The sequence below is a fragment of the Podarcis melisellensis genome, assembly GCF_964234715.1.
Source record: "Podarcis melisellensis genome assembly, chromosome: 3".
Lineage (NCBI taxonomy): Eukaryota > Metazoa > Chordata > Lepidosauria > Squamata > Lacertidae > Podarcis > Podarcis melisellensis.
Genome location: NC_138530.1, coordinates 105,916,500 through 105,935,929, shown reverse-complemented (window position 1 = coordinate 105,935,929; position 19,430 = coordinate 105,916,500). Strand labels below are relative to the sequence as shown.

Genomic DNA, 19,430 nt, shown 5'->3' with positions numbered 1-19,430 from the left:
TTCCATTGAAACAAATGGCCCTGCACCTTTAAAAAGTCATAATTCCACTACTCTCTTAGTATGTATGTATGTATGTATGTATGTATGTATGTATGTATGTATTTTCCTTAAAATGCAGCCATAAATATGCCATATATTACACTTTGCAGGAACAGCAGTAGATAGATCTCGATCTTGATACAGATGGTAACTTCAAAAGGGTGATGCTTATCTTTTATCTTGTTTGAAACAGAATTTCCCCATAAATCTTGTTGCATAGCTATTTATTCCTTTGCGTATTTGTCTTCTGATAGCCTATAGAAATTTTCATTTAAGGCAAAGTGGCAACACCAGCAGAAAATAAGTGAAGGGTTCTCTTTTGTAAGTTGTAATTGAGGTTATGGCATGGGAGTTTGCCTTTGGCAGATTTCTATTACTGAGAAACTGAAACCATGGTTTTGGCTGCAGTGTAAGCAAAACAAATTAATTATTAGAGACATAGGGAGAATTAAATAACAGGAGCGGGTTATCTGGAGTGAAATACAGTATATTGACATTTCTAGAGACACAGGATTACTGCAAGCAACGTAGTATTGAATTATCTAGTTCTTGGTAACTTCGTGGAATTGCTTTGCAAGGATTAATGCATTATTTTGATTACCATATTAGTGATCTAATACACTATAAAGTTTGCTTGGAAAACATTTTCCCTATTACATAAACTGTTAATTTGATGTTGGCAATTACCTTGAGGTGTGATAAGCAGGGCTAGCCAGGTAAAAAGTAGTATAAATAGTAGTGTATGCTATTTTATTTGATAAAAATCCATAATTAGTCACAAGGGAATTAGCATTAGTGAAAATGAAAAGCAATGATAATTTGAGAAAAGTTGTTTGTGAAAGATTAATTAGAAAAATGGCTCTAATAATTGCATGTAACTAAGCATATGGCCAATGTTAAGTATGCATATGAATTAATACAAAGCCCTTATCCTGTAACTGAAGATACTATGTTTTCATAAAACTTTGCTGTATTGTTAATTTAAAGACAATGTTAGCATACAGATGTGCTTTTATTGGCTTTTATTGGCTTTTATTCATATTGTGAATTGCCCAACATAAATAACTTATCAGATAAGATTTTATTTGATGCATACCTAACATTTCACTTACATCTGTATAATAAATTTTCATTTTGTCTTGTTCTTCATATACTGTGCTTACAGTAAAGTTTATGTGCGGGCCCTTCTGCTGCAGATATAATTAACTCACAGTGACTATTTCTGTAAGCCCACTCCAATGGAAAGCGTTGCCCTGCTGTGTTATGAACAGGGCTGAATGATGTCATCAGGAATGGATAGTCTTGGTTGCAAGTTAGTTGAAACAAAGCACTTGTATAATTCAGACATATCACATCTCTGCTAATAATGTACTACTCTCTTTTGGATGGATCTATTTGTGTATGCATATACACAATCCAGTCCTATTCAGTGGGATTTACTCCCAGGTAAATGAGTAGAATTGCAGCTCATCAGAGTAATCTTATAAATGTATATTCAAAAGTAAGTTCCCTTGGGTTCAGTGGAGCTTCCTCCTAGATGGTGGGTTTGGGGTTGTAGCCTAAGCAAGTCTTACCTTACTTGTGTAAGCTGACGTCCTAATCAATATGAGCTTGGGTGCTTTAGATATTATCCACCTCCATGTAAGTCAAAGTCAAAACTTAGAGCATTTACAAAAGGTAGACCATAGGGAAAAACATTGATTGGAGTATATGGAGTGATGATGGGAGTTGTAATGATAAAATCCTGTCTTAGGATTCCAGCTATGTTTCTCATTGAATATTTCAGATCTCCCCTCACCACCACTTTATTATTATTAGATAACAAATTACCCTTAGAATTGGTTGTTAGGAAGTTACTATGGACTGAATTCCAACTATCAAATTTATATTAAGCATTAAAGAAACAAATAATAATTTTATGTTTTTGCATAATTAAAAAATAATAATTTCCATCAAATGATCCTCATGGTGATTTAGGATAGGGTTCTTGATTTCTTTTGTCTTGGTTTTGCTTCAGTTTTACTAAATTTCATGGCTAACCAATGGCATAATCTTACACATGTCTACTTTGAAATAATTCCCACTGTGTTAAATGAGGCTTACTCCTAAATTACCATGTATAAGATTGCAGCCCAAATCTGAAAGTACCAGACTGTGTTGCTTGAGAGTGAAAAAAGTAAGGGGGTCCTGTAGGACATTTCATTGTTTGCAGACTAGTACATTTGGGAACATAACTGAATGGATGTGATAATATTTTTATTTTTTTAAAAAACTGGTCCATTTTACATAAAGGCCGCAGGCTCTGAGTTTGGTGTTGATTGAACATTTACCTTGGTTCTATAATGTGGGCATGATGGACTTGTCACCTTCCAAATGTTGTTGAACTAGAACGGTCATCACCACTAGCCATGCTGGCTTTGGTTGATGAAATTTGCAGTATGTTGGTGCTTCTGGTCGAAATCCAAATGAGCAGTTGTGCTAGACAGTTAACGGAAAACTACAAAGTTGCCTTGTCACCTTAAAGATGCTGATTTTTGTGCACTTCATTGATTAAACTCATGCATGAAGTGTTATTTTATAATTTATTTATAAATGTATTTATAGCCTACCCTTGAATCAACTATTAGAGTGGTACACAGCAGTATATAAGTATTTTTAAAATCATTAAAAGCCATACAGAGCAATCGTGAAAATGGCTGGCTTCTCAAGAAAAAAATAAACAATTGCATAGGCCTATTGGCCTTCAAAAGCGAAGATGTCTGGAATAGTCTTCTATTATATTTATCATACATTTGAGCAGTGCATAGACATGTCACAGGGATGGGGTTTCTCTCCAGAGTTTAACTCTCAACAGCCCCAGCAAGCATGACCAATGATGGGAGTTGTAGTCCAGCAACATCAGGAAAGTCATAGGTTTCCTATTCCTCTCTAGCATATTATGGCCATTATACACATATACATTATGCGTATGTGTGTGCGTCCTGCTATATTTCTCTGCCAACCATGGATAATGCTTCATATGTCTGACAAAACAGGCACTAGTTCCCTCCCCCCCAAGCAAAAAAGCAGAACAAAAAACAACATACACCTGAGTTGCATCCAGACACTGAGTTGTAACCAGAGTTAGTCATATTTAGAGCAGGCATGTTTAAATCAAGGAGACTAAATTAAGTTCCATTGATTTCAGTAGGTCAGTAACTCAGTGTGGATTTCTGCTGGTCAAACTATTCATTCAGATTAATAACATTTCAGTGGAAAGGATGGCAGACTCTAAAAGCTTGCATTAATATAATTTTTTAAAATGAAGGACACATCTTTCAAAGTTTAGCTGAAAACTTATTCTTTTCTAGTGACAAAGATCTGGATTGAAAGCAGTAATAAAATTCAGTGACAAGATGGACTGAAGTGCTTTTCATTACTCACTATTCTGAAACAAAATGCTTTGAACAAACCGGGTAATGGAATTAAATTATATTAAAGGGGGTGCTGGCCTTAAAGCAATCTTTCTATTATGTGTTTTGATGGATGAAAATTGCGTTTTGATATGCAAAGAATGATACAACAAATGAATAAATTCAAGTGTGGAAAATCTAAGGGAAGAGCATTTGAGAGCTGGAATAACACATTTTAAACGGCTGAATAAATGTCATGTTGTGTAGACACATCATTAACTGAAACTAAAACCAAAACATCCCCCACCCATTTGTCTAAATGATATGCCTTCAAAGTCTTTGAAACTTTGTCTTTATTTTTAACAACTGTTCTTTCCTAACCCCTTTTTGCTTTTCACCACCCACACTGTTTCCGTAGCAATTGCACTTGAAATTAAGTCTTGTTGAGGCTGTATATTTCTGTCCAAGTGTTCTAGGGTTAAGAGGAAACCTTTCCAGGTGTGCTCTCACTAGAAAGGATGCCAGTCAGCAATTGTTGAAAAGATCAGGCTTTCATCGAACACCTGGGCTTCATTGAGAAATGAAGAATAATTGACAGATGCCTTTTTTTAGAGTTGCCATTTGTCCCTTGTAGTTTCAGTGGACAGAGAGGAAACTGAGACTTACAACCCAAGATCTAGCTGATAAATTCAATTCTGTGTGTGAAATTCAGTCCCCCACTTGCCTCCCCCCCCACCCGCATAGCCTCCTTGCCCACAGGCTTCTGTTCCAGTTCAGTTGTTACTAACAATGTTTGGGGGGTGGGGGTATATAGATTTTGCTGTGCTCGGAGCCAGCCAATGAGATTAGACACAAGGTCTTAACAGGGAGACAGTGTGGAGACAAGAGAAGAGACCTCCTGTGCTTTCAGGGCAAGATTCCGAAAGGAAATTTTGGCATGTTACCCAAGAATTAGACAAGTTGCATGTACCCAAATTCCTCCTCTTCACTCACATTAAAGGTACTGGAATCCTGTTGTCCTTTACATCACCCTGTGGTCTAAATCTCCACCCTTAGCTGATGTGGCAAACTTGTAAAAACATTCTATAAGCAGTAGTGACAAAAAGATCATTATCACTGAAATGAATTGGTTATTCATGGTCATTAATCCAGAACTCTGAATTTGGGTACTACGTTACAACAATTTATGCAAAGCTGTAAGACGCTTTCACTTTTTAAAATATATATATATATCTTGAGCTATGCATCATAGGTTTTTAAATTACAACTGTAACCCAACCACACATTATTTTAGTAATCCTCCTTTGCCAATGTTTGTTTAGATACAACCCAGATCGATGATTTAGTGGACATTAGCAAATAGCAAAATGCTCAAAATCCAGGTGTAAATATGCTACCTGCAACTTACAATGAAAAATATGTTACAAATACGATAATAGGAGAATCAGTTGATATAGTTTCAAATACTGTAAAGAATAAGCAATGAAAGAAGCAACAGCCCCCTTAAAAAAATAAAAAAGCAAAGCAAATTTTCTGGGATGGAAGTTGAAAATGTTGCTTTCAGCCATATTCTTTCCATTATAGATTTTTTTTGTTTCATACACATATTCCCTAATTAGGGGGTAAATGCAAGAGCTCAGTAGCTCCCTCCACATGTGGCTAGAATGCTTAGGAGAAAACATCCTATAGGTGCCAATGGGAACTGAAAGAGAATACTTTTTAATCTCCCTCTGCCAGTGCCCCCCCCAACATATTTCATATATGACTGATATAGTATGGCAATAAATGAAGACAATGGGTAGAGGGGCAAAAACAAATACAGTGGTACCTCAGGTTACAAACACTTTGGGTTACAGACGCCGCTAACTTGGAAATAGTACCTCAGGTTAAGAACTTTACCTCAGGATGAGAACAGAAATCCCGCAGTGGTGGCACGGTGGCAGCAGGAGGCCCCATTTGCTAAAGTGGTACCTCATGTTAAGAACTGACCTCCGGAACGAATTAAGTTCATAACCAGAGGTACCACTGTATTACTCTTTCTCCTGTTTTCATATGGGATCCTCCCCCTATGTCCAAGTAGGAACCATATGTTCTGTGGCCTTTCCTCAGTGATGCTTCCAGCCTTCATGGGAATTGCTATTGTTTCTTTGATATCGCGCCATCAGATCAGGGTGGCTAACCTGTGGCCCTCCAGATGTTATTAGGCTTCACCTCCCATCACTCCAGCTAGCATGGCCAATGGTCTGGGATCATGGTAGTTAGAGTGTGGCAACATCTGGAGGGACCACAAATTACCCATCCCCACAATATACTGTAAATGCTATGACATAAAGATCAGGAATCCGAGTAGTCCTTCCACAAACTGAAGTGCTCCTTCCATTCATGGAAGAGCTGGCAATCTGTCATAGGCTCACACAGACAGAAGTAAGCTCCCCTGAAGTAAACTGGATTTCCTTCTTCTGAGTAAACATAGTTTACAGCCTAAACTGTCTGGTCGCCTGCCCACTGAGTCTGCTCCTCTGCTGAGATTTGCCATTTCACTGTTCCTCCCATTTCAGTTTGTAAGGATAATAAATCTGTTTGTTTACATGCTCCTCTTCTAAAGCTATTTGCACACAAGGAGCCTGCCAAGATCAGTGACATGAGCAATAGAGAAAGGACTGACATGCCTTCGAAATAGGAAGCAGGGGCAGGGGGTTAACTACCATTTTAAAGAAACACAAGTTTCAAAACTACCCTCTATCCTGCTCCCCCAAACAAACTTTCGTTAAAAACTGTACTCTGCAGTTTCCTTTCCTTGAACTGTCTTTCTGTTATTTGCTATCTCCCTCCATTCTTGTCTTTCTCTCTCCTCTCATTTGAGAGTATGAAAAAGGAGAAAGAACTAGCTGGCCATAAAACATTTAGCATTGGTGATTTGAAGAGGGATATTTAGAGCAGGAGGGGAGAAGAACAACACCAGCATTCAGTGGCATAGCGTGGGGGGTGCAGGGGGGGGCGACCACACCGGGCGCAACATCTGGGGGGGGGGGCCGCTCACACTCACAGCTCTCTTCCCCTACTAAAATCCACGGGTTAGGGGGCGCAAATTACTTGCCTTGCCCCGGGTGCTGACAACCCACGCTACGCCACTGCCAGCATTTAAAGTAATATGCCCTAGGTGTTTCGGACTACAACTCCCATCATCCCCAGGTAACCTTAGGAGCTCAGCACAATGTGTAATGCAACACACTTCCAGCTGCTTACTACTTGAAGTCTCCCCCCCCCCCCACCACACACAACAGAGCTCTGAAAGCTGTGGCTAAATCAGGATTGTGGGACAGTAAGATTCTTAAGCTGCAATAAGTATTACTGCATATATTCTAATTAATAGATGTTGTCCCCTCAGGTTTAAATATTCATGCATTTGTCTAATTTGAATGCTAACACCAGAGGATTGGGTTGAGCTCCTGTTTCTAATGTATATATAATGTATGTAAAATTTCCTGGAAGCGTAACTCAATTACAAATTGAGATTTCATACGGCAAAGTTTAGCAGTCTCACAATAGTGTGACACTTCAATAGAATATATGGAAGCCTCTAAGTGTTAGCTGGAGCAAATTAAGGGCTCAGTCCTGCTTACTTATATACTTTAAAGAAAATTAAATAACATCAAAGTGGAGTCTTTGATAAAGTCAATTCAGCATATCTTGTGCATACCCATTAGTTTTGTTGTCTTTGGATGTGGCAGGATTTTAAAAACTATTTTTGTGCAATGCTGCATCTTGATTTTTGTGTCCTTTAATACTGGAAATGAAGAAGGGGTGAGGGGGTCATACTGTATAGCGGTTTTTGCCATTGCAGTTATTAGCCACACATTGGCAGCCATGTGAACATATGGGCATGAAGTTGCTTCATGCAGTGGGATCCTGGGCCAGACAGGATCCCCTGTCCCACAGAGATGCTTTACATGCACATGTACACAGCTCTAAATCAATACAGCTGCTAAGCATGCAGCTTGAGTGTTGCAGCAGGGTTACAGGGTGACCCCCTTCACTCATTCAAACTCCCTTACTGTGTTATGAAACTTCCCAGTACGTTTCCGAGCATGATTCAAAGTGTTGGTGCTGACCTTTAAAGCCGTAAACGGCCCCGGTCCTGTATACCTGAAAGAGCGTCTCCATCGTTCAGCCCGGACACTGAGATCCAGCACCGAGGGCCTTCTGGCGGTTCCCTCATTGTGAGAAGTGAGGCTACAGGGAACCAGACAGAGGGCCTTCTCAGTAGTGGCGCCCGCCCTGTGGAACGCCCTCCCATCAGATGTCAAAGAGATAAACAACTACCTGACATTCAGGGAAGTTTTTAATATGTACTGTTTTTAACACTTGATTGGGAGCCGCCCAGAGTGGCTGGGGAAACTCAGCCAGATGGGCAGGGCATAAATAAATTATTATTATTATTATTATTATTATTATTATTATTATTATTATTAAGAAAGACAGCACCCAGTCCTGTGTGAAACGGTGTCAGTTTTGCCATTAGTTGTCATGAGATGAGGCTGCGGCCCACGTCCTCCGCATCTTAGATATCTCACACTTCAAAACAGAGGTGCCAGCTTGCAGTGGTGATTGTACGTGTGGTGTTATGATGTTGGGATGAGCTGGGACGGGGCTGAACGTGGCAGCCATGCAGCCAGCTGGTTCCACTTCCTCCACCTCCTCCTGGCGGAGCCACCAGCGGGAGGCTACTTCAACCCTCCTTCCTCACTGCAGTAGGAGGAGGAGAAAAAGTCAGGCATTGGAGCTATGCTGGGCTCGGTTCCATGCTTTGCTTCTGAGCTTCACCTCTGCACTTTTGGGACATGTGGGGTGCCCCTCCCCAAAAAGCCCCCAGGGGCTAGCACCCCTGCTGCAGTGAAATAATTCAGGCAAGATCATTGGGATGAAGATGAGCTGTTTTGCACATTAAATGTATTTTTTACTCCTTTGCAACTTAAACTCAATGTGGCTTACAACACACAGTGGTACCTTGGGTTACATACGCTTCAGGTTACATACGCTTCAGGTTACAGACTCCGCTAACCCAGATATATTACCTCAGGTTAAGAACTTTGCTTCAGGATAAGAACAGAAATTGTGCTCTGGCAGCGCGGCAGCAGCAGGAAGCCCTATTAGCTAAAGTGGTGCTTCAGGTTAAGAACAATTTCAGGTTAACTACTGACCTCTGGAACGAATGAAGTACTTAACCCGAGGTATCACTGTATTTAGAAAAATCCTATGCATTGGAACCCTAGGCTCAGCCCATTTCGGTTTCTTTGGTGATTAACTTGCAGTGCTGCCCCTGAATCCTCTGGCCTTGTTCTCACATCATAGTAAGCTAAACGGTGGTTTATTGGGACCATGGGAATGTTGAGGAGAGGAGTTCACGGCCACTGTGCTGCTCCACGGTCTCTTTTGCTCCCATGCCACACTGGCCTTGGCTAAAGTTTGGCTTAACGTGCCATGTGAACCCAGGCTTGTGGTTAAGCTCTCTTCTCTCTTAATAGCAAGCTGTCAACAAGGCTCGTTCTTGGCTAAGAGGAAAAGCTCTGGAATGTACTACTGTATAAGAGAAGATGAAATAATTTATGGTTCAGAGAAACTGTTTCCAGTTCTCCAGACTCTCTGCTTCACAATTTGATAAAATGAATACTTATCTCATTTGTTCACAATATCTTGTGAGATATGACAGTTCTTGACCGCCCATGCTGATAGCCCTCAACGCCATGGTTTTTAACACTCTTATGCCAGGTCATACTGACCCTGCTGTATGTTTCTGTGCTTGTAAAGTATACTTATGTATCAATTTTACTTTTCAAGTATGTTTTATCTTTTTGGTACAATCAAAACATCTTACATTTGGATTGCCTTTCAGAGCTGCTAAATTACCAGACTTGCTTTTCAAATCTCTCTGTCTCAAAATGTACAGCGTATATAATAGCTAAATAACTCTCACTTTAAAGTTTATGTGGTGGGGAGACACTGAAAAATTAGGAAGTTGTGTGGATATTCTGGATTCTTCTGTGCCCATTAGGTTGTGAAGCCCTTTGAGATGGCAATCAAGGGAAGTTTTTATCACTTAAGGCTCTCTCTGTCCAATTGCCAAACCAATTTCACAGTCCTCTGGTGTTGCCAACCGGGTTTATACACACCTGCCTGAATAGTCAGTGTTATAACAGCAATTCACAGCCTGTGTCAGAGCCAAAATAAAGGGCCCCAAAAGAAACGTTCAATATCTTAATGTCAATCCCTTAAGCTACCTGAGCCATACAAAACTAGCCAGATAAATCATAAGTATTATCATTTCAAAGACTGGGTTTTCTCTAAAGAAAAATGAATCAGGCTGATATTTGAACTACAAAAAGGGATATCAACAAAGCTTGACTTATGAAGGATACGCCTATGCAATTTTTCTCCTAAAACTGAAATAAGTTTCCTTTAAAAAAATAAATAAATAAAAATTAAGCAGTTCTGAAGAACGGGTGTTAGAATCTAAGCATTAGAAAGGATAAAATACTTATTTGTGTGCTTTGTGTCTTTCAAAGTACATCAGTCTGATTAATTTGGGGGATCATTCTGACTTTTCATCATTTTGAAAAATGTTTGAAAGGTAGCTCAGTTGTCTTAAGGACATATTTTATGTGATCTTTCTTTGTTACTAAGGCATAGAACTGCAATAAAGCCTATACTTTGACTTTGACGTATTATGTGGCCTTTGAAGAGATTGACTCGGGGCTCATCCAGACTTCCTTTTGTGCTGCCTTTCTAGGCACAGGTCCATGCTTTAAAGCGCCATGTCTGAGTACTTTTTATTTGCCTCATGAAAACTCGCTCTTTAACACCGAATCAAATTGCTGTTGGTTTTGATTCAGTGGTAAGGAGCAGGAGAACTCACCTCCCAAACACACACACACACACACACACACACAGAGAGAGAGAGAGAGAGAGAGAGAGAGAGAGAGAGAGAGAGCGAGCGCTTTAAAGGACACAGACCTGTGCCTAGAAAGTGCAGAGCAAAAGGCAAGTGTGGATGAGCACATAGTTGCACATGTTTGTATGATCTGACTGGAAACCGGCCACATATTCCGAAAGGAGACAGAAGGCCTTCTCCAATCTTTCATTAGCAAATAATGACTGACCTTAATGTTAGTGTTTTGACATTCTTACAGGGATAGAAGAGTAGTTCCTTTCTCAGGCATCAGTTATCATTTCTCCTAATTTTCTCCAGCTGTAGCTGTGAGTGACAATTTATAAAATAAAATAAAAGTTCTGTCCTTAGTACCTTTAAAGGATCAGATTACTATCCCAGAGGGCCTCTTTTGACTTCTTCACAGTGGGATCTCTTCCCTTAACAAGGTGTTTTCTAAAAGCTGTCAAACTATCGAAGCCCCAATTCCACATAATTGCTCTGGCTTAGAAATTCGATAGGGAGCTCAAACAATTGACACACTCCTCATGAATAACAGGTCATTGTTCTGTTAGGGTAGTTTGTTGGATTGCAGGTACCTAGACCAGAAGAAAACAAGTGGCTGCTTTTTTTTTAATGCCTTGTCATACTGGCCCTGGCAACTCTGTATTCCAAAGGCAAATTGCAGCTTTAGGAACAAATGAGGAAATATCCCTCCTTTCTTCTTTCTCAACTTGAAAATGTGACAAGGAAATGAACCTGCACTAACGAGCTATTGCTCAAGATCTTCCATCTAATTATTCTTGCTTCTGAACTCTTTTTTACTAAGTGGAGTCAGACTGTGATCTCTTACATAGTTTTATAGGTATTACAAAAAGAAACCCTGATTTATTGTCAGGACTGGCTGGTGAATGTGTGGAGCTTTAAGCAAGGCTTTGGGGAGATGTAGACCTTTCTACAGTAAATCTGCATGGTATTAAAAGTCCTGCAATTTTTGTGTGCATTTCTGAGTATATTCTGCAGCTTTACTAATATACAGAGCCTGAATCTGAATGTAGTTTACTTTTTCTCTTTCCTTTGACATGCTATTTAGAACATCCTTAGAATGATATGAAAGGGACGCGGGTGGCGCTGTGGGTAAAACCTCAGCGCCTAGGACTTGCCGATCGCATGGTCGGCGGTTCGAATCCCCGCGGCAGGGTGTGCTCCCGTTGCTCAGTCCCAGCGCCTGCCAACCTAGCAGTTCGAAACCACCCCCGGGTGCAAGTAGATAAATAGGGACCGCTTACTAGCGGGAAGGTAAACGGCGTTTCCATGTGTGCTGCGCTGGCTCGCCAGAGCAGCTTTGTCACGCTGGCCACGTGACCCGGAAGTGTCTGCGGACAGCGCTGGCTCCCGGCCTCTAGAGTGAGATGAGCGCACAACCCTAGAGTCTGTCAAGACTGGCCCGTACGGGCAGGGGTACCTTTACCTTTACCTAGAATGATATGACTGAGAACAGTTGCTTGAATTTGCATTTAATGCTGTAAAAATTGTTTACTATGCCTCTTTTATCTCCATTAGCCTTTCCTTTGCCAGTTGACTGTTTTTCTTTAGTATTCACTTTCCTGGTCTTGACCGTCAATATGTTTGAAACCTTTCTTCTGATATGTATTTATTAGTATCTGTTTTGTGAGTTGTTGTTTTTGTAGAAAATATACCATTTTGTACAATCTGTAACATAATTTAATGTGTTTTAACAAGTTATTATTTAATTTATTACTTGTTTCATACATTTTCATCAACCACCAAGCAGTTCCCAGAATGGGTCACAAATAAAAAAAGTTAAACCAGCAAGCAGACTTTACATCTACAACAACACTGGAATTTATATAGTATGTCACAGCTGGTCCCAGTTAAACAGCCATGGTTTGGCTTACTATTGGGAGTGAGTGGTGCTGTGGTCTAAACCATTGAGCCTCTTGGACTTGCTGATCGGAAGGTCGGTGGCTCAAATCTGCACGATGGAGTGAGCTCCCGTTGCTCTGTCCCAGCTTCTACCAACCTAGCAGTTTGAAAGCACGCCAGTGTGAGTAGATAAATAGGTCCCACTGCAGCGGGAAGGTAAGCGGCATTTCCATGCACTCTGGTTTCTGTCACAGTGTTCTGTTGCTCCAGAAGTGGTTTAGTCATGCTGGCCACATGACGTAGAAAACTGTCTGTGGACATCTCAAATTTGTATTTTCCACTCAATACATCCAAAAGTAGCTCTTCAACTATTATTATCATTAAGTGTCCAAAATAGTCTTTCTCCGGTCCAGTATGATGATTTTCTCCCCAAGGGTCCCAACAAATCTTCATAGTGTACTAGTCCATACTTATTTGCTTGTTGTGTCCTTGATAAATCATACTCAGTTCCATAGGTTCCAGTCAAATTTCTTGTGAGCAGTTTTTCACCCTGGTTTAAAGAAAAGGGGGACTTTTTCTTCTGTGTTCACTTCAGTTTGTGCACCAATCCCTTTCTCTCTCAGCTTCATCTCTGCCTTCTCCAATTGTCTCTTAAATCCATTTATTTCTTTTGGCCTCACAACAGCATCCATTGTCTGTGTCAGTCCTCCAGACAGTCTACTCCCAACTCATCACCTGCTGCTGTTCCATGCTCAGGCAGAGGTAAATCCACATCTTTTCCCACAGGTCCTGTGCATTCTTTAGTCTGAAGTATCTCTGATCCAATCTCTCTCGAAGTTCTATGCATCTCAGCTTTTAACTCTGTCAGCTGTTCATCTAGGAGTCTTCACATTATATCAATAATCGGTGAAGCATTCAGCATTGTCATACTGAGTTTTATTAATCTCCCCCTTGGCAGTCTTCACTTCCAGGAACTTGCGTCTTCTTGCACATTCTTTTTTCATACAGATAAAATTCAGTTCCATTTTTGCAGTGCAAACAACACATACAAGACAGAGATTTACAGGCAGTATAAGTGGAAGATTTAAAACAGATTCAGAGCTCTTTTATCAGTTGTGTTCTTTCAAAGTCAAGTAATTAGTTTAAGTTTTGTGATTTATTTTCTAGTTTGTTAACCAGTTGGTTATTTAACATGGTAAATAAAATCTGTTTCGTACACAGTTTCCTTCATGGTTTAGTCTTGAAAAGTTTTCAGCTTGATTAGTTAGGATTCAGTGAAACTTCTCATTAGGACACTATGGCTCATTACAACTTTAAGAGGCATCCCTAAAATTTGATTTGACCCTGCTGAGCATCACTAGCTGATCATCTTGCATTATTCATTATGTTTTACTATTGCAAGTTACCCCTGCCTCCATACTTGATTGGGTAAGCAATTCATTTAATTAATTGTCAAGTTTCAAATGGTATAATCCTTGGACTAAAAATACAAATTCCATGTGCTCAAATCTCCAAGGCTTCACAGAAAAGCACATTCCAACGAAAGTTTTAAATACTTAAATTACTCCTTGCCTACTTTATGAATTACAATGTTCTCCTGAAAGCAGAGGATTTGCCATTTTACTTCCAATGAATCACTTATGCAGAACCACATCAAAAGCATGGCAAAAGGGACTTGAATTTTGATTAAAAAGGGAAGATAAAGGAATTGATTTCTGTCATCCCATTACTCTGTAAGAAAGGGTCTAAAAACATTCTGGATTCTAATTAAAACTGTTTCTACTCTGCTGGTGGTGGTGATAGGAGGGGAGTTATATAATTTTCCTTTGGAAAAGTGGTGCCAGAGCTGAGCATTTATCAAGTTCTCAGCTTTTTACGTACCTGAAAGTGCTACTTTGGCACATGAATTTCAGAAATTATTTTTCATAACAATTTTTTTTGGAAATGCTTCACTATAGTTTCTTGATTGAGGGCATTCAAATTACCAGTTGCTTACAGTTGTGATGGTACAAACTAGTTTCCCTTTGGCAGACCTTGTGCATTTATAATGCAAACTGAGCTTGTAAAGCAGAAAGAACCATAAGGATTTTCTGCCTTTATTTAGGAAATTGTGGCTGTGGGTTTGTAGCACAGGTCTTTTCCGTGCAAGAGAAACAGACTCCTTGCAGACATTCCTAGCATATAAAAACCAGGTGCAATGGCTGTAAAATGTTTATAGGATGCAATGCTGAATTTAACATTGAGTAAAAACTTGGCAGACGACAAGCATTTAGGGAAAATGAAAGATTGTGCTTTAAAATGAACAGTCTTTATAAATGAAAGGGTTTCCAGGTTGTGTCTTCTTTGTTGTTTCTAAATACTGGCACTTTTTCAACTTTGTAGTATGCTGCCTGAAATTAAATGTATACTGATCATAAAACTGCCATACACAGACAATGCCCTTGTTAATAATAATAATAACGTGGGACGTGGGTGGCGCTGTGGTCTAGACCACTGAGTTTCTTGGGCTTGCTGATCAGGAGGTTGGTGGTTCAAATCCGTGCGATGGGGTGAGCTCCCGTTGCTCTGTCCCAGCTCCTGCCAACCTAGCAGTTTGAAGGCATACCACTGTGAGTAGATAAATAGGTACCGCTGCAGTGGGAAGGTAAAATGGCGTTTCCATGCGCTCTGGTTTCAGTAATGCTGTCCCGTTGTGCCAGAAGCGGTTTAGTCATGCTGGTCACATAACCCAGAAAGCTGTCTGTGGACAAATGCCAGCTCCCTTGGCCTGAAAAGCGAGATGAACACCGCACCCTGTAGTCGCCTTTGACTGGACTTAACTGTCCAGGGGTCCTTTACCTTAATAATAATAGAATAATCATCCTTTTAGCTTTGCTATTTTGCTGTTTGATGGAGATGAGGATTCTGACACATTCAGAATGTGGAAAGTATTTAGGATTGTTGTCAGAGTCTAATTGTTATTACATGTAACTTTATTAAAATCTTGATCCCTTTCTTTGTAACAAACTAGATTAAGGGTGTACTCCTAAACACACTTATTAGAGAGTAAGCCCTATTGGAAACATTTGTGGAAGGAAAGAAGCAGAGAATTACACTTTAAATGTATGAGAAGGGAACAGAATACACATTTGTTGGAGGTCCATGATACAGATTCCTGATGTTTTTTGGGGGGGAAATGACCTATATTAAAAGGGAGAATATGGATAGGTTTGAAGGTATCTGGTAGTGTTTTTCAACCACTCTGTAGAATTAAGGGTGAGGCAGCTGAGGAAGCATCTCAGAAAATCTATCCCCTTCATTTTCTTTCTCTCTCCTTTTTCTTTCTTCTTCCATAGCACATTTGTCAGTTTAGTTAATTATATCTCATGTGAGGTTGGGGCTCTGGAGTAGGGTGGGGTTGTTGTTGTTGTTTAGTCGTTTAGTTGTGTCTGACTCTTCGTGACCCCATGGACCAGAGCACACCAGGCACTCCTGTCTTCCACTGCCTCCTGCAGTTTGGTCAAACTCATGCTGGTAGCTTCGAGAACACTGTCCAACCATCTCGTCCTCTGTTGTCCCCTTCTCCTTGTGCCCTCAATCTTTCCCAGCATCAAGGTCTTTTCCAGGGAGTCTTCTCTTCTCATGAGGTGGCCAAAGTATTGGAGCCTCAGCTTCACAATCTGTCCTTCCAGTGAGCACTCAGGGCTGATTTCCTTCAGAATGGAGAGGTTTGATCTTCTTGCAGTCCATGGGACTCTCAAGAGTCTTCTCCAGCACCATAATTCAAAAGCATCAATTCTTCAGCGATCAGCCTTCTTTATGGTCCAGCTCTCACTTCCATACATCACTACTGGGAAAACCATAGCTTTAACTATACGGACCTTTGTCGGCAGATGTCTCTGTTTTTTAAGATGCTGTCCAGGTTTGTCATTGTTTTTCTCTCAAGAAGCAGACGTCTTTTAATTTCCTGGCTGCTGTCACCATCTGCAGCGATCATGGAGCCCAAGAAAGTAAAACCTCTCACTGCCTCCATTTCTTTCCCTTCTATTTGCCAGGAGGTGATGGGACCAGTGTAGAAATGCATTAAAAGGGGACCTGCAGTTTTATCAGAAATAACTGAGTTGTGGAAGAGAGTTTATAATAGACTCTTGGTTGTGTGCTCCCCAGGGAGGTCACTTCAGTGCTGCTAACACAGCAGTTTGACTTCACCCCCCCGGAGGTGCACCCCACTGACTATTGAGGCAGATGAATGCAAATGACAACAATGGCTTGTATCCAGCCTTGCATTTCTGCTCTTGCAACAGACTTCCCCTCCCCTCTCCTCTCTGATGCAGCTCCCCCTCAAAATGTGCTAGAGAGGGTGGGGTGAAATATTTGGGGTCTATGGGGAGAGGAGAGGATGGATAACTGTCACAGAGTGGAACTGTGTTCCTGCAGCATAAGATGCAAGCCTATGTATTTTGGAACTCAAGGGTGCTTTTCTCTCCCTATGCTGGTTTATTTCAAATAAAAAAGTTAACATTTTAAAAAGTGTGGCGTGAACCCCTCTCATTTGATCAGAGTGACAGCACTGACACAGCAGTGTTTAATCATTGCTACCCATACATTTGTATTCATTTAAATTCCCCTACCCTATTGGAAGCCACTGTTAGCCCTGCTGGTTATGTGAGCATGTGTCAGACAGCTGACAGCAGCTTCAGAATTTTGCGAATTTAGATTGTTTATATTGTATGCAGGAAAGGGATTAGACCCCCACTCCATGGCTATTTTTCAGATCAAATTTAGAATACTGCCCAGCCATTCTTAAAAGTAAAAGTGCTGGGAAATCCAATCACGTCTCCCATGCAACATGAATCATTGTCCTATATATACACTTTCTTGACCGTTCAAAGTGCTTGAATGCAGTATTTCCATTTTACTTAAAACAACCGTGTAAGGTTTGCCACTTAATGTTAAACATACACAATGAATAGCAATCTAAGAAAAATTGTGTCAGTCACTTTATTATTATACCTACATTAAGCGCATAAAACAGAGTTAAAATAAATTACTGCTATCCTGCCCAAGCCCTGTCTGCAAAAATACTGTATAGTCCTGCGATGTCATAAGAATTTAAAATGAGATGGTGTTATAAAAGTGAGGTCAAATGACAAGAGACCGACCTCATAGATAGCCACACACCAAATTTACTCATGCAACTGCTTTTCTATGAAATGATTGTTTAAAGGTTGAGAAGAAAGGCCAGCATTTGCATTTAAATGGAGGTAACTTGGTGTAGAAATGGTGATTGATGACCTCTGCCCTTGCCTCAAGTATATAGTTGTGGTGTTTTTCCTTGTTGTTGTTGGAAGTTTGCAGGAGTCAAACATCAAAGTAAACAGATGAAAATAATATGAAATGAAAGAAATTGGCTAAATGCTATCAGTGGCTCCCAGATGACACTTGATTGATATCTCTTTACGCTCACTGGGCTTCATTAACCATTTTGCAATCATTTAATCAGCTATATTTTTAACAGTTTTCCCCTAGTATCTGGCCTTTACCATAAAAGATTTGAGGGTCACGATAGCCCCGGAATCAATTGACAGTGAATGTTAATGAAATCTCTATGAATTTGTTAAAGAAAATATTAGGGATAATTGGCAATTTGCAAGTATAAGCTTTTCATTATACAGGTCAGAGCACATTCAGGTTTTTTAATTTTCTGTGAGAATCCCTAAGGGTTTAAATTCACATTAAGTCAATGGGAAAACTCCCTTTTCAATGCTTGTGGACTGCATATCAAATACAGCAATTTTCAGGTGAAGACAGAGGCCCTTTTCAGAGGACAATTCAAGAGTGCCAGAATGTGCCTAGGGCTGGGGGTGGTACAACAGCAGTTGGTCCCACCCTGACCTACAAATGTTCACTGGACTTTAGGCCGAACCTATCCATGTAAAGCTGTCCATGTGATCAGGAATTGGCAAATGCCAAGGTTCCTGACTGTGAAGACAAGTCTGTGCATGCACACTTTGTACACTCGGGGTTCACAGAATCTAGTGAAGATGTAAGACCTGTTGCTGCAACCTCCCCCCCCCCCCACATTCAGCCTCCCTCCACCCAACTGTTGTTTGGAAAGGACTTCACGAATTCTCAAAGGAGTGATGGTTTGAACACACATACTGCATTCCAAAGCATTTTCCTCCCGGATACAAGATGCCAGTTTGAACCACATTTATCACGCTTTGAAAGTCTTTCTGTGTTTTTTCCTTTAGGAAGCAATTAACTTCATCAGGTTTATTTATGCTTCACTCAGACTTTTAGGAGTTGTGAGAAAGGAGTGGCTCCTTTTCGCCTTTCTGTGGATTTGTACGGCATGGGCAGAATGGACAACTTTAAGAACCAAATTTTGACCATTCATTTAATGCTTTAGATGTTGGATTCTAAAAAATGATTGTCACTTTCACTTGAGTATTGTTATCGATTAGTGATGGTTGTTCACAATTTTAGAGGGGGTAAAGCAGGTTATTAAGTTTTAAATAAGCTGAGTTTGTTAAAGATTATTTACGAATCTGGCAGCAACCCTTCTTCAATCATTGACTGTTTCTCCTGAGAGATTGTGAAATTTAATTCCATGAGGAATTAAACAAGGACGGATCAGTTGGGCTGGCAGAAAGCTGTCTAGTAGCTCCAGTTCCTTTGGTAGTTTCTTTTTCTTTGTGCCTCTGTGAGGGATGCTCATTTATTGCTGGGGAGAGAGGTGGGGAAAGAGGGGTGAAATAGATGGATGTGGATAGATAGATAGTGTCTGTGTGTCTGTCTGTGTGTCTGTGTCTGTGTGTGTGTGTGTGTGTGTGTGTGTGTGTGTGTGAGAATCTATGGTGTGGTTAGCCTTACTCACTTTTGGCTCTTACCTTGCCCATTGCTGGCATTTGGCCCTGGAAGAGAATGTGGCCCCATGTGTGTACAAACACACACATATGGTGGGGCTGTTTTTGTACTCTCCTTCCATCGTAGCAATATGTTTTACAAAAAACTCCCAGCCCTTCTTGTTCAAACATGCAGTGGTGGTTGATGTACCATTTTGCCAGTAGGAATCACTGGTTGCCACAGTGGGTGACCAATGGAAGAGAGAATTCTCATTGTTACTGGTGACAATTGGAAGGTGACAATGGAGGCAGCGGGTGTGTGCCTCTGAGCACCAAGCAACGAATGGTTGCTAACTGCTG

The 19,430-nt window shown here is 40.5% G+C and overlaps 1 protein-coding gene across 7 annotated transcripts in view; it reads left to right on the top strand.

Moving 5' to 3' along the window:
- Nucleotides 1–19,430, top strand: part of MACROD2 (mono-ADP ribosylhydrolase 2) — a 987,478-nt gene that overhangs the window by 314,271 nt on the left and 653,777 nt on the right. The gene's annotated exons all lie outside the window — the stretch shown is intronic.